Genomic DNA, 27,521 nt, shown 5'->3' with positions numbered 1-27,521 from the left:
AGTTTTAAACATAGACTGTAGTTGTCTGCATATTACAATAGTCTAAAGTTTTTTTTTTAATCTAAATTTTGTAAGGGAGTAACTCATCCATCCAGCAGTCTGACTGGCACAGATCCCATTTGGCATAATTGTAATCACTTATCACTTTTCTGATAAATAATTCCAGCAGAATGGGCCAAGAACTTTCTATCTTGGTGAGTGTTTGCCAACTTTTTAGGATACTTTGAAAGGTATCTATTTATTCATTATATATTTCTGAATATTTAAGACTACATTTTTTATTCTTTGCACTTGTATAGTCACAAAGTAGTTTAACAAAATAACCAAACTGACAAACCGTTTAGCTCTCTTGTTTAAGAAATACAGACGCACAATAGTTTGTACCATCGATTTCCCCCCCTTTAGCTGAAGATACTGAACTTGTTTTATATTCTTTATTAAGAAAATATTGGCTTTGCAAGTGTATTTTGAGTGTAGTAGTGTAATATACTAAAGTGCTTCTTCAGAGAAATTACATCTTCCCCAACTTTATTAACACTGTAGCCAAAGTCACCTATTAAAGCACTGACCACCCAAACAAAACACATTGATTTTAAAAAGTGCACTGACTTGAAGCTAGCTCTGAGTGTCATAGATGTGTTGATCGTTTTAATGTGTAACTTGCCACTTACAGCACTTTTTGTTTTCCTCGAGGGGAGGGAATGGCACATCGCCCCCTGGTCTGCTTGTTCAGGGCTAACTGATAACCAGATTAAGGTGACTGTGTGTTTAGTTCATTAGCAGCAAGTGTTTGGCCAGAGGGACCTGGGGCCGGGGTGGGCTCCCTTGCCGTACGCTGGGGGATGGGCAGGGCTCTAAGCTTTCCTGGAGCCTGCCTGCCCAAGTGCCTTGCCTTTCAGGCACCCAGTTCACAGCAGACAATAGAAGCCCGCACTCTTCCCTGCCTCCCTCCCCTACCCGGGCTCGCCTAACCCCTGCTGCAGGCGCGGATTTGTCAGAGCCATTCAGTTGAGACTGATTATGATTGCAGCAGATGGGCTGGATTTGACAGCCCCGATCCTAAGCAGTTTCGCAGGGGCCGGGGGAATTAGCAGGCCCCGGCAGCGCCGCGGGATCGCACACAGCGCCCCGGCCGCGCGCGCTGCCCTCCCCGAGGAGCCTCGAGCCCCCCGGCCCGCCCCGGGCACATGCGGCGCGTCCCGCCGCCCCGCCGGGAAGGAGCCGCTGGAGCGCAACCGAGCGGGAGAGGCGCGGGGCTCCCCGGCTGCGGCGGGGGAGAGCGGCTCGGGGCCGCGCGGGCGGGCCATGGAAAGTTTATCAGCTCGGGGGACCCCGGCCGGCTCCTCGCCCCTGTAGGGGGGTAGCGTCCCCTCCCCGCGCCCTGCTTCAGCATGTCCCGCCGCAGGCCAGGTAAGGAGCCGAGTCCTTCCCCCCCCTGCCGCCGTCCTGGCTCCTCACCTGCCCCGGCCCCGGCTCCCTGGCCCCGCACCCTGCTCGCTAGGGGGCTGCCCGTGCTAGCTCCGGGGGCCGCGCGCAGGGACGGGAGCAACAGCGGCGCGCGGCGGAGCAGCCCCGGTCCCCGCGCTGGTGCCGCAGCGGGGCAGGGGAGGGCGGGCAGCCAGCTGCTGCCTCGCGGGCAGGGGAGGGAGGCTCAAGAGGCCTGCGGTGGGCTTGGGTCCGGCTGGGGAGGCGTGTTTGTGCCGTGCAGGGGACACCTGCTCCTCTCTTGTCTCCGCTGCTGCTACTGTTACAGGTCTTGCTTCCGCCTCTGCTGCCCCGCTTCCCCTGTATCTCTTGCGGCCAATTCCCTGCTGCCTCGCCAGCCCCAGGCTCCCTGTCCCTTCTGATGCTGCCGCTGCCTCCTTCCCCTGCTGCTGTCATTGCCCCGGCACTTGGCTCCTTCGCCCGTCTTGGCCCTGCCCCTGCTCCGCTGTCCCATCTGCTTCTGCTCCGGCCCCCGCTCCTCCCAGCTCCCTCTCCTGCCGCCGCTCCTCCCTCGGCTGCTGCTGTTGCTCCTGTGTGAGGGAGGAAAGCTGCACAATTGTGTGCCCTGTTGCTACTGGCAACTACATGTACCGAATTGCTACGCATCCATAAGCAGCTTAATTCTGATTGATGGCCCAGAAATATGATCTTTTTAAGATGACCAGTGAGACTGAGAAACCAAAGCTTTCTATGCACCCCTGTACGTGTGTATCCACAGATATGTGTGTGTGTATTTTAGAATGATTAGAGTTTTTAATCTTTAAAATTAATCCTGGTGCCTTCCCTCGTGTGATCTGGCTGGTTTATCTAGGCTTCCTGTGTGACTGCTGCAGAGCTTTCATTTCTACCCTTCATTATGTATGCTTCTGTTGATTCAGATAAACGAAGCTTTTCATGTAATTTTACTTCTGTGCCTGATCATTGAAACAGACCTATCCTATTGACCCAGAATGATTCTTGAAAGCTCTCCGGAAACCATTTGTTAAAGAAATCAATTCGGTGCAGATAATAGAAATATCTATTTTCCCTTCTTCCACCCTCACCCCCCTTCCCTTGTATGAAAGCTGGTCACTCTCTCACGTCTTCCTAAGCAGAGGAGTACAGTACAGGTAACAAACTAAAAGGGAAGAATGCTCTGTATTTTCTGTGTGTGGCTGTGTGCTTAATGTGAACAAAAACTGTTTTACCTAATGATCCAAAAATTGTCTGGTTGGCTGAGATTGGAATCACTTCCAATACTCTGGGTGAGAAACCTGGACTAATCAAATATTTAGTTAATGTTTATGCTAATTTGTGCTGAGCAGTTCTTTCCTTCCTTGTGAAGTGTTTAAGAATGTTTTACATTAAATCTATAAACGTGTTTCCTTAGGAAAAAATCCTCTGAATTTTGATTATATGAATTGTCTAAGAGGCTGTGCATTTTTAGGGGTGGGGGTGGGAAGTCTAATGAACTTAATATGCTTATTTTTTTGTCTTGAGCAGCAATATGATAAACAATATGATGTTTGCTTTTTATGCTGCATGCTTCTAATCTCTAATGCTTCATTAGAGTAAACATTTCAACCCTGTTGCTTCAGGGGAGCCAAGTTTTCTCTCTCTTTTTATATTATGATTCATTAAGAAGCACCCTAATAAGTGTTTGTTCCTGTTGAAGTGAAGAGTTTAAAAAACAAACACACACAAAACTTGGCCTAAGTAATCATATCATATATTGATGGAAAGAAACAAATTCTGAAGGAAATGAAATATAGCTACACTTAGTTCACATTCAAATACACAAGGACAGGAGAATGTAAAATAAACTGAAAAATAAAGTGTGAAATGATGAATTGCTGTTCATAGTATTCCAAAAAACCTTTCATTTGTATTAGACCCATCATCCAATATATGAGTTGCTCCTGAAGCGAAAGTTTTCCTGAAAACTTAAAGTACATAAAGTAAGAAATTGACCTTGCAGCTTGCTTTAAGAATCATCCACTTGAATCAAACATAGTTTATAATAACTTTCTGAAGGAGACCTCACAGTTGACACATTGTTGCTAACTTCATATTCTATTTTCAGCATGTATTTTAGGTAATCCTTTTGTTCTCATAACTGTATGTAATACTTATGGCCTAATTGTTGAAATGGTTTACAGCCTAGTTATTGTAGATTTGTGCTTTAAAAAATTGATATTCAAGATGAAACTATTGTTTATCATTGGAAAGTTTGCTAAGTTTTTAACAAGCGAGGTAACATTTCATAGGCAAGTGATTTACATCTGAGGGATTGACTGTATACATTTCTGGATTGCAGATAAGCTATGTAAGTAAACAAAAGTGCAGTGGTCTGTTATTCTGCATGACTGTGGAGATATCATGGGACCTTTTCACAAGTTAATATAACAAGGCATCGTGGGAACTGTTTGATCTGCAGGACTTTTGCTTGGCAGTAGTTTACTTAAGGTTATTACACTTTGTTTGGAGACTTGTATTTGCTAGCCATTATTGCATTTTTAGTTCCAGGCTTCCCAGAGTTGCAGGTTAGTAGGTCAATAAAATTTACTTTGAGATGTCAGAGCTGACAAGTTCTGTTTTTAAATGTAGTTGGGAATATATCATCTAATATTCAAAACTTGTAGGATTATTTTCCTAGAAATTTTGATGCAGGTGATAATTATGTAACAATGAAATCAAAACATTTTGTCTGACCTGAGTATCTAGAATGCTGTCCTCCTTCTTTTCCTTGGTTAATTGAGGAAACAAATTACAGAAATTAAATAAATTTCCTACTATTAACTTTTGATGAAAGTGCACAGAATTTCTAATCTAGTCATTGAGATCTGGAGCTAGAATCTCATCTCAGTTCTATCAATGTAAATCTGGAGTAACTCTACTGGAGATTTACTTCTTTTGCCTCCATTGAGGTTTCTCTGAATTGTCTCTGGTGGAACTGAGGTCATCATCTGTCCCAGAGGTAGACATTTCTTTTAAAAAGTGACTATTTTGCATGCACTACAGAGCGTAAGGGCATGAAAACCATCGTCCAGCATACCCAGCACTTTATGAAATGTCCCATGAACGTGGAAGCCTCAAGATTTTAAAGCAGTTCCAGAATTTGTTTGTGGGCTATTGGATTTTCAGAAGTGCCTTAGGAAAGTGATGCACTTTGCTTGCTGTGGGACTGGCTCTGCAGCCCCTACTGAAATACAGTAGTACTCATTCACTTGAGTAGACTCATGAATTCAAAGATCCTGATTCAGCAAAGCACTTAAGTGTGTGCTCAGCTGAAGCATATGAGTAGTCCTATTGAAGTAAGATTAAGTTAAGCACATACTCTCACCTGATCTCAGTGATGTGCTGAAGGGGACATGGCTAAGGAGTAGCAGGAAGCTCCAAGGAGACCCTTGTTAACATATTGATACCAAACTAAAGAAAAACTTTGGGATGATTTCTCTGATGTAGTTCACCCTTGCTCTGGGTATTGTTGAGCCATCCTTACAGGAATGACTTATCTTTTGGCTCAAAAATATTATTGCAGTTTTGTTTCTTTGATGTGTATTGTGGGGATTTTTTTTTTGGCAATACATCATTTTGCACATATTATACAAGTTTATGTATGTTTCCAGAATGAGTGTAAAAATTCTAGTGCACTTATCTATATTAGTTTGCAAAGGACTATATTCACCGCTACCTTGACCTCCACTTTGCAAGGTTACACATCCCTGTTACACATGGTTTATTACAGCCAAAGGCAAAAGGGTTTGTGAGCCTTACTAAAGCATTAGAGTAGCACAGGGGTTGGCAACCTTTCAGAAGTGGTGTGCCGAGTCTTCATTTATTCACTCTAATTTAAGGTTTCGCGTGCCCGTAATACATTTTAACGTTTTTAGAAGGTCTCTTTCTATAAGTCTATAATATATCACTAAACTATTGTTGTATGTAAAGTAAATAAGGTTTTTAAAATATTTAAGAAGCTTCATTTAAAATTAAATTAAAATGCAGAGCCCCCCGGACCGGTGGCCAGGACCCGGGCAGTGTGAGTGCCACTGAAAATCAGCTCGTGTGTCACCTTTGGCATGCGTGCCATAGGTTGCCTACCCCTGGAGTAGCACGTAGCTGCTTGATCCTAATGGAAGATCTCTTCTCAGTGCTCTACAAGCTCAATTTCTATGCCAAAATGGGCCAGGCATTAAGTTCTTTCTGGCCCCAAATTTGCCCATCAGCTTAATCCTGTGCCTGTAAGTAATAATACCCATATTTTTTATCTGTGCTACAGTAGAAGCTACAGTGTGCTATGTTCTGTTCACATGTCTAGGAAGACACACTCCCTTTCCTCATGAGTTTACAGTTTAAGGCTCTGATCCTGGTACCTTTTACACATGCAACTTTACCACTGTCAGTCACTCCATGGACATCAAGGAACTACTCAGTATCATTATGATGATGATTATTTATTTTATTATTTAATTGTATTACTGTAGTGCCTAGGAGCCCTAATCATGGACCAGGACCCCGTTATGCGAGGTGATGTGCAGCAATAAAATTAAGTATGTTTGTACGTGTTTGCAGGATTGGGGCTTGAGAAGAAGAGCTCTAAAGGTGGAGGATAAAATAGTCACTCCCTCTACCTAGCTATCATTCATTTTGGCCATGGTCTTCCGACTCCTAATCCACACAGTTGCATGGATTTAACATGGGCCTGAGAGTCAGGAGATGGGTGTTCTATTTCACCAGGGAGATCTGAAGATCACACCAGTGCTTAAACTCCACAGGCGTTGATTTAAGATACTTGCCCAATATGCTTGATGCCCCCTTCTTTTTCCTGACATGCTACTGCTGCTCAGTAGCCACAGCAGGAAGAGGTGATTGGAAAAGTGGTTTGCAAAGGAAAACATGGCTTTGTGCCTTTCTTATGTATCTATTTTTTCTTATAAATAATGGATTTTAAAGAGAGAGAGAGAGTATGCCTGTTTTAACATTGGAAATCCGGGTCTTATCTCCACGGTTTTACTGGTAGAAGTATGAAGTGAGAGATTGATTGACTGACTGAGAAGGGAAGTGACTTTTAAAATATTCAGACAACTTAAAACCTTTTTGTTAACACATTTAATTCAGATGTTTGAACAAATATTTGGGAGAAGAGCTGTGATGTTGCCAGCAAGTCTCATGATACTTGGTGTTTTTCTGAAAGCTCCAGCTCCTGGAGTCACCTGATTAGATGAGAGTCACTTTAAAAAAAATGAAAATGAAATGTTTCTGTCCTTCATTGTTGCAGTGAAACACTTAAAAACATGAATGCTAGTGTCTCAAAAAACAGAGATGAAGTATTATTATAATTTTTTAATTCTGTATTGTTTTTAAACCAGTCTCATGATCATAGGGGCTGAACTCATGATTTTTGAATACATGGTTTAGCAACATTGAAATTGCTTTTGTGGTTCCAACAAGGTTCCAACACTTCCACTTCTTCTTTTATGGACTGAATGCTCTCAGTTCACATCTGAGAACACAAACAGTTCCTCCAACAAAATCAGACAATGCCAGACTCGAAATCTCAGCGGAAAAAAAGTAGGAGGGGAAAAAATTGTGTTTCTCCCACTTAAAAAATACAAAGTAAAACAAACTTCCAGGACTTCTTTATACATCATAAAGAAGCAAAAAAGGGCATAAACTCTTCTTCTTCCTCTCTGTTCTAGGTCACCTTTTAAATCTGTGTACTACCTGACTATTCCAACCAAATTAAATGCCTGCCATTTGGTTTCCCTACTTGTCTTTGTTCAATCTTATAATATTTTTTCTTGTATTGTTTATAATATTCCTTTTGATAGATTCTCAGATCCTGCTGACCTTTCTTGTTCTAATTGGACAGTGCCTTCATCTCTTAATATGCAAACTTGAATCCCTAAAACCCTTTCAGTGGCAGTGCATTCCAGGATTTTATTGAGTAATGTATATTGTTGTTCTAGGCTATTGAAACACACATGATAAACAAATAAACTATACATTTGCTAAGGTGAAATTCTACCAACTATTACATATGCCACTTCTGTAGTGTCCTTAATTTTTTTTTAAGATGAGCTATGTCACTTAAGGCTTGAATAACAATTCTAGCTTTGTTGTCATCAGCAAATATAGTAAATGTAGGCACAGCTCTGCTCCAGGTCATAATCATCAAACAAATTGAAAAGCAGCATCCACTGATCTTTCCCACTATTTGCTTCTCTGTATTTTCAGCTGCTGCCATATACAATGACCTTTTGCTTATGCACAGTGTATATGCTTATGTGTTAGCCAGCCTCGTAATTAAAGGCCAAATTGTGCTTTGTTAAACAAGTGAGGGACACACTGACTTCAATAGGGTTCCATGCATGTATGTTTTCTTTTCCCCTTGGTACATCTTGATTCACTGAAGGCATCCTGGAATGTGACATTTCAAATACCAGAAGTCTCGTTATAATTCAGGGTGTTTGTGTCATGTAGAGCTGTATGAATTTTTTTTAATTAATAAATTTGTTCATAGAAAAATTCAGTTTGACACCAATTCGCTGAATAGTTTTGGCCATTTTTTTTTTCAAGAATTAGGCACCACTCACAATTCAGTGATGGTGACAGTAATCTTTAAATTCTTTGCCCGGTGGTTTGGGTAATCCCCCATGATGGGGAGACCTGGATTCAATTACCACCTCTGCTGGATGTGAAAAAGAAATTAGAATTTGAGTCTCCCACATTGTAACAGAGATCCCTAGACATGGGACCATGGGATATTCTGGTGTGATTGCAGCGCTGTAAATTGCCAGGGTAGACAAGCCTTAAGGATCTATTAACTAAGGGTACGTCTTCACTACCCGCTGTATCGGCGGGTAGCAATCGATTTATCTGAGATCGATATATCGTGTCTCGTTAAGACACGATATATCGATCCCCGAATGCGCTCACCGTTGACTCCAGAACTCCACCAGAGGGAGCGGCGGTAACGCAGTTGAGGGGGGAGCAGCGGCTGTCGATCCCGCGCCATGTGGACCCCAGGTAATTCGATCCAAGATACTTCGACTTCAGAGTTGCGTATCTTAGATCGATTTCCCCCCCCCCCCCGTGTAGACCAGCCCTCAGAAAAAAAATGAGAGAGTTATTACACAGTTAAAGCAGGCAAGCATATATACACAAAGAATTTAAAGTCTATGGTTTTAAAAGGTGACAGGGTTGTAGTAATCTGTCAGCTCTGAATGTCTTTTAGGGCTAACCCAGGTTGATCCTGGGGATCTCTGCTTCCGTTTCATAGTTCTGGCCCTGTGAGAGTCCACAGAGCAAAAGAGATTAAAAGTTTTCTTTCAGAATCTTCCTGTATTCAAATTGATAGGAGGAGCCCTTTTGCTGGTAGATTCTTCATGGGTGTGAAGAAGCAATTAGCAAAGTCTTTGTATTGTGATGTCCCACAATGGCCCATTTAATTTTGATAGGCCTTCCTGATGGGCAGGGGAGGATATTATAAGTGAGATTATGAAATGCTTGTAAATTGCTTCATGCATTAAAGTCTAAACACATCATTATAAGTCCAGCACCCATCTTAACCATACTAACACACAGGTCAAACTGACTGGTTTCCAGTAATGAATTTGTCACTGCTCGGCTGAGGCCTGAAGTCTCGGCATGAGCTGGCACCTGCTCTTCCAGCATCATACTAACCACCAGGCCATAGTGGCATTTCTCTTTTGTACTTTCTCTCTCTATTAAAGTATTGTATAGAATGCAGGGTTGCCAGTTTTGATTGGGACGTATTCCTGGAGGTTTCATCACATGACGTAATCTTTAATTAAAGATTAATCTTCTGGAGACTCCAGGACAATCCTGGAGGGCTAGCAACCCTGACGGCAGGTCTACACGACAGCCGGGTTTGATGCTCTGAGATCGATCCACCATTGGTTGATTTAGCAGGTCTAGTAAAGACCCATCAAATCAACAGCAGATTGCTCTCCAGTCAACCCCTGTACTCTACCCCTGACAAGAAGAGTAAGGTAAGTCGATGGGAGATTTTCTCCCATTGACCCCCCGCAGTGTAGACCCTGCGGTAAGTTGACCTAAAGTACATGGACTCCAGCTACGTTATTAACATAGCTGGAATTGCATAGCATAGGTCGACTTACCGGGGTAATGTAGACATAGCCTAAGAGAAAGTGGAACAGCTTCAACAGGAGAGACTGAGAAAGCCCAGCCTCTGACTACCTTCTAGCCTGGTGGCAAGAGTGCTGTCCTGCACTCTGGGAGATCCAAGTACTACTCCTAAGGGCATTCTGTGCCAAAAAAATTAAGATTCTGTGCACAATATTTAAAAATTCTGCAAATTTAATTTGTCAAATAAATGTGGAGGTTCCAGCATGGCAGTGGGGAGTACAAGCCACTGGCTGTACAGAGGTGGGAGATCACTGTGCAGCTTTCTCCCCCGCCCCGAGACACACTCAGTGGTGAGGCTGCACCCAACCCTGACACAGTGCAAGGACAAGGCCTGCCTCAGAAACACCCCAGGCCCTACCTCTCCATGCCAGGTGCATCAGGTGTGGGTAGGCAGGCTCAGCAAGATAGGATCCAAGTGCATGTGGGGGATATGTGGGGGTGGGGGATCCAGATTGGGCTGAGAGAGTTCTGTGTAGGGCAATCTGGGTACGGGCAGCTCAGTGGGGGATCCGGGGGCAGGGGGATCTGGATGCACAGGGGCTTGTTGGGTGGTTCTGGGTGCAATGGTAATTGCAGGGGGGTCAAGGAGGTTGAGACTCAGCGGAGGGGTGTGGGGGGATAGAGCTCAGCAGAGAGATCTGGGGGAGTGGGGCTCAGTGGGGTGGGGATCCAGGTGCAGCTGGTTGGGGCTCGGTAGGGTGGGGATCCATTTTTGTGTGGCTTGTTGGGGTAGTCCAGGTGCAGGGGGAGTGGGGATCATGGTGGGGGGGAGTTCTGAGTGTGTCGGGGTGAGGCTCAGCAGAGGGGTCTGGGTATGAGGGGGTCTGGATGCACGGGAGTTGGACAGATTGAGGAACAGCTCCCTGTACAGGGATCCCTCCCCATGTAGCTGAAGACCAATGGGTGCAGGAGGTGGGGAAGAGAGTTTGTAGAGATCCCTACAGTCAGGAGAGAAATCTGGGGGGTGGGTCTGGCACGGTCCCAGATGTCATGCAGGGAAAGAGGAATTCCCATCCTCCCCAGCCCAGTTGCTAGCTGAGTATTCCCCAGTCCCGCCCACTGCCCCACAGTGATTTACCTCTCTGCCAGCTGCCCTGGGCACCTGAAACATACTACTGGGGTGGGGGTGGGGGGGGCGGGTCGCATAATTGCTATTGTGGCTTCTCTTTGCTTCCCCATCAGAAAGTTATTTTTCTGTGGGGAAGCAAAGAAATCTGTGGGGGACATAAATTCTGTGCATGCGCAGTGGTGCATAATTCTCCCAGGAGTAAAGTACAAAACCTTTCTCCACATCAAGCAGAGGAGGGAATTACAGTGGCTGGGTGCCATGACCACTAAGCTAAAAGCTTATAAAATGAGTATCATCACCTCCTCCTTCTCCTTCTTTCTCTCTCCCTATTTTGTGAATCTAGCCCTTCATTTCTTTTGCTTTTATGTTCCTGGAAACAATTGAAATGAAACAGTTCATTCAACCATTCAAAGAACTTTTTGTCAACTTTTTCAATTTACTGAATTTTTTCTGAATTTTCAGATTCAGATTGAACCAATTTTTTTTCCAGAATGGCCAGCAAACTGAAAAAAAAAAGTTATTAGTCCAGTTCTAGTTTCATGCGTAAGTATATAACAATACATACAACTTCATATGTGTAGGACTGGCTCAAAGCCCTGAGGAGTAAGTGACTCTTTCCCATTGACATTTTATCAAAGCCACACCTATCAACTGAGCCAGAGTCAAAACACACTGCCTGACTTTTATGTCACACCATTAGAACTCCACTGCAGCAATTCCTGATTTCTATTGAATGTGAGATCAGAATCATGCCCATTGATGATAATGGGATTTTGCATGCCAGCATACACACAGATGAATGTATATAAAAAGATTGCACACTTAAAAAAATATAAATGGCATGTGTACATGGGCATGTTAGGATTGCCTCTGATCTTGGCTGCTTAAATGCAGCATATGTAGCTCATGAAGCAGAGCTCTTAGTTTCATTTCATGGTGTACGCTTGACTAGCCAGTTCTCTTTCATGTGATATTGGCTTTGCTAGTGTTGCCATGGATAGTCTTTTGTAGAGGGTTACAGAGTGAGATGTAACAATTTAATACCCAGTGGTTATTGATGAGTAAAGTAATAGCTGCCAAAAGAAACTGAATTTTTATCATACCACACACTACTTATATATGTCAAGCTTTACACTTGTCAAAACAAATTCTCATTTTTATTGGTAAACCTCTGAAATTACTATATATTATGTACTTCCTAATATTTAATGAGGAAAAACGAGCTCTTCTTGACTTGCATTATATTCTTGATACATATTGCATACAATGGGTGTCCAGAAACTTTTTTCCAAGGATTATTTATGTGAGTGAAGTCAAATATGTTAAACCAAATGGTCAAACTCTTCATCATTTTCGTATTCAGAATTTTTAAAATTTACTATCTATCATACTGCTATCCATCACTGTAGTATATGAGCTCTCTGCACATAAAATCAATAGCAAGAGTGAGGTCCCACATGGACTTCATTGTGCTCTTCTCCCTTTGTGGGGTAAAAAATCTGCTTGGGGTATTATTCAGTGTGTTTTCTCTTTTTGGTTGATGACTTGTTAGACATTTTTATTTTTATTTTTTGAGGGTGGGAATGTTATTTGGGTAGATGGATGCCATCGTTGTGATTGTCATTATTACCATGGTGGAAAGACTTTTTCTAAGAGAGACGCTTCACAACGTTCCCTAAAGGTGCTCAGACATTGGGTTTGCTTGATCTCTTCTGGAAGGTCATTCCATAACCACATCCCCTTGATGAAGAACCCTTTGTCCCGAGCTCTCATGTCCTTCATCTGGGCTTTGTGATCTGCATTGTCTCAGAGGCAGTGTGGATGTTGCCTTCCGATTCAATGGATGCACTATACTGTGGTGTCAAGGGGGCACCTGTATTGCAACCCTAATCCTGGCCTGGCGAGGGGAGGTTGACACTGCTGCATTCCCAGAATACTGGACATTCTGGTACTTCCGGGAACTGCGTGACCCTGCCTCTGCTGGCATGACCTCACATGCACCGTGAGTGCGAGGTCATGCCGCATGGAGGATACCTTTTTGAACAGTGTGTTGCACTGCTCCCAGCAGCATGACTTGCATGACAGTGGATGCCATTTTGAAGAACATCCCACTCCCACTGATGTGACTTTCAAATTATACTATGAAATATATTAACTGGGAAGAGATATGAGCTTTTGATATATAAGCTATATAATGAAACTGATATGTCAGTTTTAATGTCCTTAAAAGACTTGTCACATCCACAGTTATTCCAGGATAGATATAATGTACATCACCCTTGGAGTCAGATCCTACTGTCCTGCTCATATAAATAGTAGCCGGACTGTTCATGCAAGCCAGGTGAGCTGGATTTGGCCCACTAGTTTTGATCATTAACACATTTTATAGGTCAGTGGGACTAGGAAACCTGTGAAACATTTCTGATTTTAAAAAGAAAATTATTTAAGATCTTAAATCATTCATCAGTTTTAATATGTACTGCAACTAAGAACATGTTTCTGAGAAATTGCATCAAATATTTTGATAGAGAAAGCTACTTGACTCAAAGTTCTAATTTATAAATAAGTAGAGGACATTTATTCAGTATTAGAACCGTTAGTAAATGTAGCTCTAAGCTCTCCCTTTTGTATTGAGAAGGAGGCTTCACAGGGACATTTTAGTTGGGGGAAATGATTTATTATGGGAAGTCCACCTGGAAGTTCATTGAAGGTCACAGATAAGAGTGTGAAAAGGCAGGCTGGTGTGGTTGGACAATGCTACAGGACTTTTATCATGGTCTCAATAGCTGCAATCTGACAGCAGCTGGGAATCAATACAGAGGCACTCCAATCAACAAGTTTCCTAGCAGCTGTCCCTATTCATAGGAAGGGGATGGGTTTAACTTCCAGGCCTGGAACATGCAAAAGTAGTAATTTGTTCATTTGCTTCTGACGCAAAAGAAAACACGTAGCAGGCTAAGGGCCTGATCCTACACCCATTTAAGTTAATGGCAAAATTCCTATAGACTTAATGGAATAAATATGACACACTGTTTAAAATGAGGCCATATTCTCAAGTGTGTGCAAATCAGCATAACTGCATTGATCAAAATGGAGCTGCACCAATTTATGACAGCTGAGAAACTGGCCCATATGCTTTTACTACAGCTTATCTTGAAGTAACAGAAGGATATGATTTGTAGTTTTCTATGAAACCAGCATGTTGGAGTTAAGGACACACACTGTGATCCCAATCCCTGGGCTAGAGTCAGCTTTAGTGGTTCATATGCACCAAACCTAAGTGTAGGGTTGCCAATTTTGGTTGGATGTATTCCTGGAGATGTAATCACATGACATGATCTTTAATTAAAGATTAATTTTAATTCCTGGAGACTCCAGGCCAATCCTGGAGGGTTGGTAACCCTGTGTAAGTGTTGTGTTTCGGGCACACAGCTTACTTGTCAGTTTTGGTTTGCCAAATAGATATATGTTTTTTGGACATAAATCCTCAACTGTGCTTGGGTATCTTAACAGAAATATAATTAATCAGTTATTTACAGTTATTGACATGCAGCCTCATTGGCACACATAATTAACATACCTATAAATCTTTATCAACTCTCAGCCTTCATGCTGTGTTTTTAGTCACGTTAAGAAGTGCTAATGATTGAGGGTCCAATCTTGTAAAGTGCTGAATGCCACTGAGCTCACTGGGTGTTGATTGCACTCAACGCCTAGCATGGGTCATTTAGCAGCTGGTAGGACTGGGAGCTTAATTTATGTAGACTTGATCATGCAAGTCTGTCTTGGATGAGTAGTCCCAGTGAAGCCACTTAGGATGGTTTAGGCCTTGCAATGTTCAGTATCACAGTGCATAGAAAGTCACAAGGATAGGTCTGCAATCAAAGCTAAGTTAGGGGCCTTGGCTCCCTATACGATGAGTGGGGGGAGAGAGAGGTGCCTAAGAACATGATCTACAAAAGCCAGGATATTTGGCAGGGAGCCATGTAAACTAGCCAATGGAAGATGCTCAGGAGAAGGATATGTGTTAAGCTGCCCCTCTCCCAGAGATAGGTGTCTAAATCTGGGGGAATTAGTTATAAGGTTAGAGCACTCACCTGGGATGTGAGAGACCCAGGTTCAATTCCCCCATCTCTGCCAGAGGTGGTGAGAGGATTTGAACAGATGTCTTCTTTAATCACTGAGCTATGGAATATTCTGATATGGGGCTCCCTCAGTCTCTCCTGTTGAAGTTGCTCCTCTTGAGATAAGTGGCTAGTTACAATTATAATAAATCCAAAGAGGATGGAGGTAGGCTGTTCTGAGTGGTGACAGATGACGGAACAAGAAGCAATGGTCTCAAATGGGGAAGGTCTTGGTTGGATATTAGGAACCACTATTTCACTAGGACGGTGGTGAAGCACTGGAATGGGTTACCTAGGGAGGTGGTTGAATCTCCATCCTTGGAGGTTTCAAAAGCCTGGCTTGACAAATCCCGGCTTGACAAAGCCCTGGCTGGGATGATTTAGTTGATGTTGGTCCTGCTTTGATCAGGGGATTGGACTAGATGACCTCCTGAGGTCTCTTCCAACCCTAATATTCTATGATTCTGTAGCTGAATGCAGGGCCGGCTCCAGGCACAAGCCTACCAAGCATGTGCTTGGGATGGCACCTGGAGGGGGGCGGCACTCACCCGGGGAGAGCGGGGCCGCGGCTGGGCTTGCCGCCCTCCCCCCGGCGCTCCGGCTGGTCGGGGAGAGCGAGGCCCCGGCCGGGCTCGACGCCGGGGAGAGCGGAGCCGCAGCGGGCTCACCGCTCTCCCTCCAGCGCTCCGGCCGGCCGGGAAGAGCGGGGCCGCCCTCCCCTGGTGCTCCATCCGTCCGGGGAGAGCGGGGCTGCGGCCGGGCTCGCCTCCCTCCCCCCGGCGCTCCGGCTGGTCAGGGAGAGCGGGGCCGCCTTCCCCTGGCACTCTGGCCATCCGGGGAGAGCAAGGCCCGCGGCTGGGCTCGCCGCCCTCCCCCGGCGCTCCGGCCGTCCGGGGAGAGCAGGGCTGCGGCCGGGCTCGCCGCCTTCCCCCGGCGCTCTGGCCGGTCGGGGAGAGCGGGGCCGCGGCCGGGCTCTCCACTCTCCTCCCGGCCGGGAAGAGCGGGTCCGCTCTCCCCCTGGTGCTCCAGCCGGCTGGGAAAATCGGGGCCGCCCTCCTCCCGGCGCTCTGGCCGGTCGGGGAGAGCGGGGCCCCGGCCGGGCTCGCCGCCCTCCTCCCGGCGTGCCGGCCGGCCGGGGAGAGCAAGGCCCGCGGCTGGGCTTGCCGCCCTCCTCCCGGCACTCTGGCCGGTCGGGGAGAGCGGGGCTCCGGTCGGGCTCGTCACCCTCCCCTGCCACGCTCTCCAGCGGGGGGGCGGTGGGAGGCTTTTTTGCCTGGGGCAGCAAAAAAGCCAGAGCCGGCCCTGGCTGAATGCCTATCTTTCTCCAGTTTGTGATTTTGTTTTGGGGCTCAAGCAGGATATAGGCATTGGGACACATAGAGGGAAGTAGCATAACATATGCTTAGGCAGAAACTTGGGCACCTAAAGGGTTTTGTGGTCGTTTTGTAGATTGCAGTGGAGGCAAAGCAAGGTTTGCAGGATTGGGCCAAAACATTAAAAAACAAACAAACAAGTGTTTAGCAAGTGTTTCACAGAGTGTCTGAGATGGAAAATAGTATTTGAATACCACAATATCAGAAGACAGTACAGTTTAGTGAAATACTAACCTATGTAAAGGAGGAAACGTATGTATACTTGAAGCATTCCACTCCTGCCTACTTCCAGGTTGCTAGGCTTCTTAATGAATGAAATCTTTCACTACTTTCAGAATACCGTTCTACAAGGAAAACATCTTTCTTCAAAAGTTTAAGTGGATCATTAATCGTTTACGATTACTGTCCTACAATAACTGTTTTGTGTGGCAGATTGGGATTCCCATTTGCCTCTATAGATCTCTGGTACGGATTATCTGTGTCTTATTTGACGTCTAGTTTTCCAAAGGTAGGCCATCACCATTTGGAAAAGCTATGGTTCTGTCAGACTAGTAATTGATATTATAGCATTTGTGCAGCAGGTTGGGTTCTGATGGGATTATAGCAGAAAAACTATTCTTAGAGGATCAGTGGAAGTATATTCATTTATAAAACAAATGTGACAAGTAGAGAATTGAGTGAGATTGGATTTTTCATTTTCATTGGTTGAAAGTATCAGCACTCAGGATCAGATGAAAACATTTAGATTATTTAGTGATTAGTAAAATACATTTTCAGTTAAGAATCTAAAGAATCTATATACTGATTATTTTTTAGATTGTATCTGATGGTTTTACAATCTCTTATGTACTCCCTGATATCAGGTTATTATAATAAATAGAAGCATGAAAGCATCTTCATGTATGTTTTATATTGTTTAAATATATAAGATATCTACTATGGCAGATTATAATTCTAATTAAATCATTGAAGATTTAGTTTCAACTAATGTTTAGCAAGGCTGGAATGGTTGAAAATTAAGGCTGCTGCCATTGACTCTGAGTGTAGGTAACATTTTTATTTTATATGTTGTGCTGGGATGAAGGCCAGTTGGCCTCTAAAGATAGTTTCCATAGCTACTGTCCTGCTCAGACAGAAAATGCTGCCACAGCATTTTTCCTTTGTACCTTTACAATTTTTATGGTAGCTGTCAAGACAATTAATTTTCATCCGATTTATTAGTTATTAGGTTGTTGAAAGCAGGCAGCCTGGGTGGGCACAAAACTGAGAAATGCTTTAAATTGATTTTTTTTAATTAAATGTAAAATAGAAAATGTCTCTTTGCTCAAAACATATCAATGTATTTCAAATGTATTAATTTTCCCCCCGTGGCCATCTATACTGAACCAGACTACAATCTGTGCTAAAAAGATAAGTTTCTAAAATTTGAGGTTTCCTTTCACTTTTCCCCAGAGAATAACCAAATCTGACAATGGATTTCAGTATTGGTACATGTTGAATTCTATAGCTTAGGTTTTAAGATTATTTAAAAAAAAAAAAACTTGCTTTCACTAGTTCAAAACTTTCCAAAAACTTCTTTTCGTGCTTCTCAAAGCATGGAACTTGAAACTTGTTTCTAGGAGTAAATAAATAAATAAATGACAATACTGCAGTATATTGTTAACTTAAAAAAGTTTTCAGTACAGCGTGCAGTATGCGACTCTTCATTCAGGGGGAAATGAGCAGGTGTTGCATCAACTACTGAGGCAATAATGTGAAGGTCTTCACACTGTTGAATTTACCCTTGAATACGGCACATAACATGCAGTATGAATCGTATCAGGCGAACAGTAAAACCATAACTAGCCCAAACTCCCAAACTGCTTGATGTCTTGTGAGAGAAAAATAGAGACATACTTGATTGTGTCATAATTTTGGGAGCGACTCAGAATGTGAAAGGAGTGCCGTATAGGAATCTAGTTAGATAAAGTAATAGAACGGCGATATCAAATATGTGGAATTTTTAAATAATTTTATAGCATCCTATGTCTTTCCACATTCTTTTTACAATACAGAGCTACCAATTCCATCCTTCTGGCCTCTACCTGTGTACATGTTTTCACATGTTATAGCTGGGTGTATTAACACAATACTTTTCCAAGTCCATAACTGCAAGAGAACCCTTCTTGATAATTAATATAAAACCTGTTACCGTAAGCTTGAAATTTGAAACTTCTTCAAGCATTGCTTCTGTGAATAACCATCATGGAGTGAAATCCTGCAGCCATATCTCAGGCTAAATTCCCATTTATGACAGGAAAGGTGTTGCCTGAGATAGGACTATGCAATTTTGGCATATGATAAATAGGGAAATGCAGGATTTATTTTGCAGCAGGTGTGGAATTGCTATGTAATAATCTAAAAATACTGAGGTGTAATAATTTTTTGAATGTTCAGTGAGGGGAAGTTACTCTATATCAGGGGTCGGCAACGTTCGGCATGTGGCTCGCCACGGTAAGCACTCTAGCGGGCCGGGCCAGTTTATTTACCTGCTGACGCGGCAGGTTCGGCCCCTGATTGCGGCCCCCACTGGCCACGGTTTGCCGTCCCGGGCCAATGGGGGCGGCGGGAAGCCACGGCCAGCACATCCCTCGGCCCGCGCCGCTTCCCGCCGCCCCCATTGGCCCGGGACGGCGAACCGCGGTGAGTGGGGGCCGCGATCGGCCGAACCTGCTGCATCAGCTTGCTCAGGAAGGATAGACAGGGGAAAAAGGGAGGAGGTGTTGCCTTATATATTAAAAATGTACACACTTGGACTGAGGTAGAGATGGACATAGGAGACGGAAGTGTTGAGAGTCTCTGGGTTAGGCTTAAAGGGGCAAAAAACAAGGGAGATGTCACGCTAGGAGTCTACTACAGGCCACCTAACCAGGTGGAAGAGGTGGATGAGGCTTTTTTCAAGCAACTAACAAAATCATCCAAAGCCCAAGATTTGGTGGTGATGGGGGACTTCAACTATCCGGATATATGTTGGGAAAATAACACAGCGGGGCACAGACTATCCAACAAATTCTTGGACTGCATTGGAGACAACTTTTTATTTCAGAAGGTTGAAAAAGCTACTAGGGGGGAAGCTGTTCTAGACTTGATTTTAACAAATAGGGAGGAACTCGTTGAGAATGTGAAAGTAGAAGGCAGCCTGGGTGAAAGTGATCATGAATCATAGAGTTTGCAATTCTAACGAAGGGTAGAAGGGAGAACAGCAAAATAGAGACAATGGATTTCAGGAAGGCAGATTTTGGGAAGCTCAGAGAGCTGATAGGTAAGGTCCCATGGGAATCAAGACTGAGGGGAAAAACAACTGAGGAGAGTTGGCAGTTTTTCAAAGGGACACTATTAAGGGCCCAAAAGCAAGCTATTCCGCTGGTTAGGAAAGATAGAAAATGTGGCAAAAGACCACCTTGGCTTAACCATGAGATCTTGCACGATCTAAAAAATAAAAAGGAGTCATATAAAAAATGGAAACTAGGACAGATTACAAAGGATGAATATAGGCAAACAACACAGGAATGCAGGGGCAAGATTAGAAAGGCAAAGGCACAAAATGAGCTCAAACTAGCTACGGGAATAAAAGGAAACAAGAAGACTTTTTATCAATACATTAGAAGCAAGAGGAAGACCAAAGACAGGGTAGGCCCACTGCTTAGTGAAGAGGGAGAAACAGTAACAGGAAACTTGGAAATGGCAGAGATGCTTAATGACTTCTTTGTTTCGGTCTTCACCGAGAAGTCTGAAGCAATGCCTAACATAGTGAATGCTAATGGGAAGGGGGTAGGTTTAGTGGATAAAATAAAAAAAGAACAAGTTAAAAATCACTTAGAAAAGTTAGATGCCTGCAAGTCACCCGGGCCTGATGAAATGCATCCTAGAATACTCAAGGAGCTAATAGAGGAGGTATCTGAGCCTCTAGCTATTATCTTTGGAAAGTCATGGGAGACGGGAGAGATTCCAGAAGACTGGAAAAGGGCAAATATAGTGCCCATCTATAAAAAGGGAAATAAAAACAACCCAGGTAACTACAGACCAGTTAGTTTAACTTCTGTGCCAGGGAAGATAATGGAGCAAGTAATTAAGGAAATCATCTGCAAACACTTGGAAGGTGGTAAGGTGATAGGGAACAGCCAGCATGGATTTGTGAAGAACAAATCATGTCAAACCAATCTGATAGCTTTCTTTGATAGAATAACGAGCCTTGTGGATAAGGGTGAAGCAGTGGATGTGGTATACCTAGACTTTAGTAAGGCATTTGATACGGTCTCACATGATATTCTTATCGATAAACTAGGCAAATACAAATTAGATGGGGCTACTATAAGGTGGGTGCATAACTGGCTGGATAACCGTACTCAGAGAGTTGTTATTAATGGTTCCCAATCCTGCTGGAAAGGCGTAACGAGTGGGGTTCCGCAGGGGTCTGTTTTGGGACTGGCTCTGTTCAATATCTTCATCAACGACTTAGATATTGGCATAGAAAGTATGCTTATTAAGTTTGCGGATGATACCAAACTGGGAGGGATTGCAACTACTTTGGAGGACAGGGTCATAATTCAAAATGATCTGGACAAATTGGAGAAATGGTCTGAGTTAAACAGGATGAAGTTTAACAAAGACAAATGCAAAGTGCTCCACTTAGAAGGAAAAATCAATTTCACACATACAGAATGGGAAAAGACTGTCTAGGAAGGAGTACGGCAGAAAGGGATCTAGGGGTTATAGTGGACCACAAGCTAAATATGAGTCAACAGTGTGATGCTGTTGCAAAAAAAGCAAACATGATTCTGGGATGCATTAACAGGTGTGTTGTGAGCAAGACACGAGAAGTCATTCTTCCGCTCTACTCTGCTCTGGTTAGGCCTCAGCTGGAGTATTGTGTCCAGTTCTGGGCGCCGCATTTTAAAAAAGATGTGGAGAAATTGGAAAGGGTCCAAAGAAGACCAACAAGAATGATTAAAGGTCTTGAGAACATGACCTATGAAGGAAGGCTGAAAGAACTGGGTTTGTTTAGTTTGGAGAAGAGAAGACTGAGAGGGGACATGATAGCAGTTTTCAGGTATCTAAAAGGGTGTCATAAGGAGGAGGGAGAGAACTTGTTCACCTTAGCCTCTAAGGATAGAACCAGAAACAATGGGTTTAAACTGCAGCAAGGGAGGTCTAGGTTGGACATTAGGAAAAAGTTCCTAACTGTCAGGGTGGTTAAACACTGGAACAAATTGCCTAGGGAGGTTGTGGAATCTCCGTCTCTGGAGATATTTAAGAGTAGGTTAGATAAATGTCTATCAGGGATGGTCTAGACAGTATTTGGTCCTGCCATGCGGGCAGGGGACTGGACTCGATGACCTCTCGAGGTCCCTTCCAGTCCTATAATCTATGAATCTATGAATCAGCAGGTAAATAAACTGGCCCGGCCCGTCAGGGTGCTTACCCTGGCGAGCCGCGTGCCAAACGTTGCCGACCCCTGCTCTATATTATTAGAATTTCTTGAATGCCTGAATAGCTCTAATGTAATCAGGGGCTGTGGAAAGAGCAAATAGGAAAGCAACACAATAGATCTAGATAAGGTCATTCCCAGGCACACTTGAAAGACAATGGGGCAAGCTGTTAGCTTCAAGGATCTTGCAAGCCTTGTTTTGCCAGAAGTCTGGAAAGCAAAAGAACACTAAATTGTTTGAAAGTGCTTCTCAGGGAGAGAAGGGGATTTGCTTGTCAGAAGCTGTCTAGGGAGACAGAGACTGCAGAGGGAATCTAAAAAAGTTATGCCTTCTCAGATCCAGGGAATGGTAAGCCTTAGGAAAAAGCTAGATGTGCATGTAGTCTATTCTATTGTTTTTAAGGTACGGATTTCTCAGAAATGCTTTTGTTCTGAATAAATAATATTTTGCTTTAAGGAGGCTTTCTGGTAACTGATTTTACCATTGTCATTGCCCTCAGAGGGAACAGAACTTCAGGGTCTGAGATTAAATTAGACATCCTGAGGTAATTGTGACTGTAACCCAGGCCTGGCCTGAGAGTGGGAGAATTGTGTGATTCCACCCAGAGCCAGATGATGGCTAAGGGTATGTCAACACTGGGTCGAGCTGTGGGGCTGTTTCATTGCTGTGTAGACTTCTGGGTTTGGGCTGGAGCTCGGGGCTAGAGGACCTTGTGGGGTGGGAGGGTCCCAGAGCTCGGACATATCATTAAAAGGCCTGAAACCTGGGAGGGCATGCACTTGATGAGACCAGGAAAGGCTAGAGGTGCAGTTTGTCTCATAACTGTGACAGAGTTTCCTTTCCTTTCCTTTCCTTTCCTTTCCTTTCCTTCACCTTCTAGTGAAAATTCTAGTTGCAAATGTTCAGCTGGTTGCAGAACAAAGTCTTAGGCCAAATGTTGGTGATTGATAATGTTAAGTAATTTCCGAAGTCATTGATCTCCAATGATGTAATTAATTTTGTGAAACTTTCCCTTTTAAGATTTTGGGCTAGATATTTGGCTGGTGTAAATCGATTGATTAGATTGATTTCAATGGACTATGTTGACTTATACCAGCTGAACATCTGGCCCTCTATTAAAATGCTAGATGTCTTTGACAGTGTTTTCAAGCATTTCTTTTTTCCCATCTTACTGTTTATTCTTCCTGCATGACATGCCCTGGGATACTTGCGTACAATTGTAATTCTTAGAGATGTATAAAGTAGAAATCACTGCTTATAAACAACTATGGGAGGAGAGGAAGCTGATCAGGAACAGTCAAGATGGATTCACCAAGGGCAAGTCATGCCTGATCAACCTGATTGCCTTCTATGATGAGATAACTGGCTCTGTGGATATGGGGAAAGTAATGGATGTGATATATCTTGAATTTAGCAAAGCTTTTGATAGTGTCTCCCACAGTATTCTTGCCAGCAAGGTAAAGTAGTATGGATTAGATTAATGGACTGTAAAGTGGATAGATCGTAGGGCTCAATGGGTAGTGATCAACGGCTCGATGTCTAGTTGGCAGCCGGTATCAAGCGGAGTGTCCCAGGAGTCGGTCCTGGGGCTGGTTTTGTTCAACATCTTCATTAATTATCTGGACGATGGGATGAATTGCACCCTTAACAAGTTCGCAGACAACACTAAGATGGGGGGGGAAGAGGTAGATACACTGGAGGGTAGGGATAGAGTCCAAAGAAATCTGATGAGATTCAACAAGGACTAGTGCAGAGTCCTGCACTTAGACCGAAGAATCCCATCCACTGCTACAAGCTGGGGACCGACTGGCTAAGTGGCAGTTCTGCAGAAAAGGACCTGGGGATTACAGTGGATGAGAAGCTGGATATGAGTCAACGGTGTGCCCTTGTTGCCAAGAAGGCGAACGACATATTGGACTGCATTAGTAGAAGCATTGCCAGCAGATCAAGGGAAGTGATTATTCCCCTCTATTCGGCACTGTTGAGGCCACATCTGGAGTATTGTGTCCAGTTTTGGGCCCCCCACTACAGAAAGGATGTGGACAAATTGGAGAGAGGCCAGTGGAGGGCAACAAAAATGGTTAGGGGGCTGGGGCACATGACTTATGAGGAGAGGCTGAGGGAACTGGGCTTGTTTAGTCTGCAGAAGAGAAGAGTGAGGAGGGATTTGATAGCAGTCTTCAACTCGAGTCATCCAAAGAGGATCGAGCTAGGCTTTTCTCAGTGGTGGCAGATGACAGAACAAGGAGCAATGGTTGCAGTGGGGGAGGTCTAGGTTGGATATTAGGAAAAACTATTTCACTAGGAGGGTGGTGAAGCACTGGAATGGTGGCATGGCCTACTGAGGTGGTGGAATCTCCATCCTTGGAGGTTTTTAAGGCCCGGCTTGACAGAGCCCTGGCTGGGATGATTTAGTTGGGGTTGGTCCTGCTTTGAGCAGGGGGTTGGACTAGATGACCTCCTGAGGTCTCTTTCAACCCTAATATTCTATGATTCTATGATAAAGAATGAAAAATGCTATATTTCCAGGGTGATATTTTGGGGAACGGAAAAGAGCAAAACAATCTGAAAATGGTCAAAATGGAACTGTAATTTCAAGAACATAATGGAAACTCTGTGTTCTGTGAGTTTCCTTTTTAATTTTCCTGCATCCAAAAATGAATTAGAACACAAGATATGTTAACTAGAAATACAGCTAAAAGTTGTTGAAATGAAATAATTATAAAAGTTAATGTATAGTCCACAGTAATGAGAACTAGTTTATAAAGCCCTAGGTTAACAATATGCTTGTTAGCCAATAGTGCAGAAAAAGAATTTTTGCATTCTGGTCATGCATTCACCTACCATATTCATGAAGGGCATATTTTGTACTTCTGAGTGGATAAAAACATCTCATTTCCACATGAAATTAGATAATAATAGCTTTCATTCTGAACTGTGAAGACTTGTTTTATAGTATGTGCTGTAATGAAAGGGGCAATATGCAATCTGAAAGCATTTTTTTTTATTTTACAATCAAATTTTAGTCTTTAATAGAAGTCTTTTAGGTTTGTTGTTTATTGCAAGGTAATCTATCTTACTCTGTTGGCAAGGGGGATTTAGAAAAACGTGTCAACATCCATATATTTCAGTGTATCAAAATATAGATTGTTTTTGCAGCATAATTAAAGCTATTGAGCACAGATCAACACCCCCTTCCTCCCATCTCCCACGGAAAAAAAAAGAAAGAAAGAAAGAAAAAGAAATCTGCCATCAGGCTTTTCAAAAGGGAAACCAGATGTGAACATCCCTTAGGTATTTTTCTTTCTCAGTTTGGAAGAGTTCCAAGACACTATATAATGACTTCATGACATTTAAAGCCAGAATTAATACATGTTACTAAATTAATACCAAAGTACTGAATAGTTTCTTTTGCATTCCTTTAAAACAGTATGTCACCTACTGATGCAGCTTTTGTTGGTAATGGACTCTGGATGTACAGTACATTACACTTATGTCCAGTTTCCTTTTAGGAAATTGTTATTTATTGGTGGTGTTTGGCTTAAAGATAGTTTGGTTGGTAATTTATTAAAGTTGGTGATTATTAAAGGCCTTATTCAGATCCTTTGAATCTAGGCAGCAGTTCTCAAACTGTGAGTTGGGACCCCAAAGTGGGTCGCGACCCCATTTTAATGGGGTCGCCAGGGTTGGCGTTAGACTTGCTGGGGCCCAGGGTCAAAGCCCGAGCTGAGGGCTTCAGCCCTGGGTGGCTGGGCTCAGGTTACAGGCCCTGCCACCTGGGACTGAAGCCCTTGGGCTTGGGCTTTGGATCCCCCAGCCCAGGGCAGTGGGGCTTGGGCTTTGGCCCCCCCAACCCAGGATGGTGGGGCTCAGGTGAGCTCAGGTTTTGGTCTCCCTTCCTCGGGTCATGTAGTAATTTTTGTTGTCAGAAGGGGATCATGGAAGTTTGAGAATCCCTGCAAGAGTAAACATGAGTATTTTGGATTAAACAGCAAATCTCCGAAACGGCTTGAAGTGTGTGTTTTCTGGCTGCAATTTTTACCTCAGTGAATTTAAAGGCATGGCTGTGTAACAGATCTGGTTCAGTGCTCCCTGCTCAAAGCTTAGCAGATTGCTGTGAGGGGACCCAGCTGCTGGATCTTGTGTGTTTTATGTCTCCATAGCCTGAACAGAGTTAGGCTACATCTACACTACGGGGGGGGGGGGTCGATTTAAGTTACGCAAATTCAGCTACGCAAATAGCGTAGCTGAATTCGACGTATCGCAGCCGACTTACCTCCGCTGGTGGAGTAAGAGCGTCAATTCGGGGATCGATTGTCGCGTCACGACGGGACACGATAAATCAATCCCCGAGAGGTCGATTTCTACCCGCCGATTCAGGCGGGTAGTGTAGACCTAGTGTTAGTCTCAGCCCTAACAGAGCCCAGACGTTGTCCCTGTCTTTAAGTCTGTAAGCACACTGTTGGGTTACAGATCTTCTAGAACCTTGTCTGGAGAGCTTAGACCAGGGGTGGGCAAACTTTTTGGCCCAAGGGCCACATCGGGGTGGGGAAATTGCATGCAGGACCATGAATGTAGGGCTTGGGCAGGGGGTTGGGGTGCGGGAGAGAGTGCGGAGTGTGGGAGGGGGTACAGTGTGCAGGAAGGGGCTCAGGGCAAGGGGTTGGGGCTCAGGAGGGGTGTGGGTGTACAAGGGGGCTCAGGGCAGGGGGTTGGGATGCAGGAGGGTGCGGGGTATGGGGGGGGCTCAGGGCAAGGGGTTGGGGAGCGGGAGGGGTGCGGGGTGCAGGAGGGGTTCGGGGTGCGGGTTCTGGCCTAGTGCTACTTACCTGGAGCGGCTCCGGGGTGGCAGCGGGGCTAAGACAGGCTCCCTGCCTGCCCTGGCCCTGCTCTGCGCCGCTCCCGGAAGCGGCTGGCACTACGTCCCTGCGGCTCCTGGGAGAGGGAAGGCAGAGGGCTCCGTGCGCTGCCCCTCCCCCGAAGCTCCCATTGGCTGCGGTTCCCCATTCTCGGCCAATGGGAGCTGCGGGGGGCGGTGCCTGGAGGTGAGGGCAGCGCACGGAGTCCTCTGCCCCCCCCACCCGCAGGGGCCACAGGGACGTGGTGCTGGCCGCTTCCAGCAGTGGCGCGGGGCCCACGGTGCCATAGGGGTGGCAATCCCGTGGGTCAGATCCAAAGCCCTAACAGACCGGATCTGACCCGTGGGCCATAGTTTGCCCACCCCTACCATGTGGTCTGTCAGCTCAGCCCCTGGAACCAGTGTTCAGTCCTCAAGCTCCCCTGTAGCTTTAGCACACCCTCTCACAAAACTCCACCCAAAAGTGTGAGGCTTTTGTTTTCCTCTTCAAAGGTCCGTGTGGTAGATGTAGCATAATACACAGATACTTTGCATAGAATTCTAACACATTATTGCTCTTTTTTTAACCATATGAGAAATATATAGACCCGTACAAGAACAATAAACCCCTACAAGCATCTACATGTGTAATGTTTCATTTTTAGAAAAGGACAGATCCCCCAACTTTAGTGGCATGGAGAAATAAAGTATGGGAAATCCTTTTAATGAAAAATATCGACAGATCCTTATGTCAGTATCAAGTAGATTTTATAATGTATGGTTGACATTTTTGGAATATGAACAAAATGAATGCACATAAATTACAAGCGGTTGATCAAACACAAATGGTTCATTTAAAGTGACATATAGGTTATTAATAAAATATGTTAATAGTATGAAAAGTTCATGTATGCTAATAATAAGAAAAGAAATTATTTTAAAATGTTAACTTACCAAAACATTGAGTAGATTTTTTTCAAAGGCATAAACAACTAGGCACTTAACTCTCATTGA

General features: G+C 44.1%; 1 protein-coding gene across 6 annotated transcripts in view; it reads left to right on the top strand.

Annotated features, from left to right (window-relative positions):
- The window catches only part of NCKAP5 (NCK associated protein 5), a 605,695-nt gene that overhangs the window by 239,131 nt on the left and 339,043 nt on the right, over positions 1–27,521 (top strand). Inside the window, exon 1 of one of the 6 annotated variants that reach the window (XM_065560500.1) lies at positions 1,242–1,410. The exons of 2 other annotated variants lie outside the window; for them this stretch is intronic. The gene's annotated coding sequence lies outside the window, so the exon portion shown is untranslated. Of the gene's footprint in view, positions 1–1,241; positions 1,411–2,073; positions 2,595–27,521 lie in introns of those variants that run through there. 3 more of the 6 variants (XM_065560498.1, XM_008178675.4, XM_065560499.1) reach the window with 3 other exon arrangements.

Source organism: Chrysemys picta, chromosome 11, assembly GCF_011386835.1.
Source record: "Chrysemys picta bellii isolate R12L10 chromosome 11, ASM1138683v2, whole genome shotgun sequence".
NCBI classification, from domain to species: Eukaryota; Metazoa; Chordata; order Testudines; family Emydidae; genus Chrysemys; species Chrysemys picta.
Note: the sequence above shows the minus strand (reverse complement) of the source record. Positions and strands in the feature narration are given on the sequence as shown.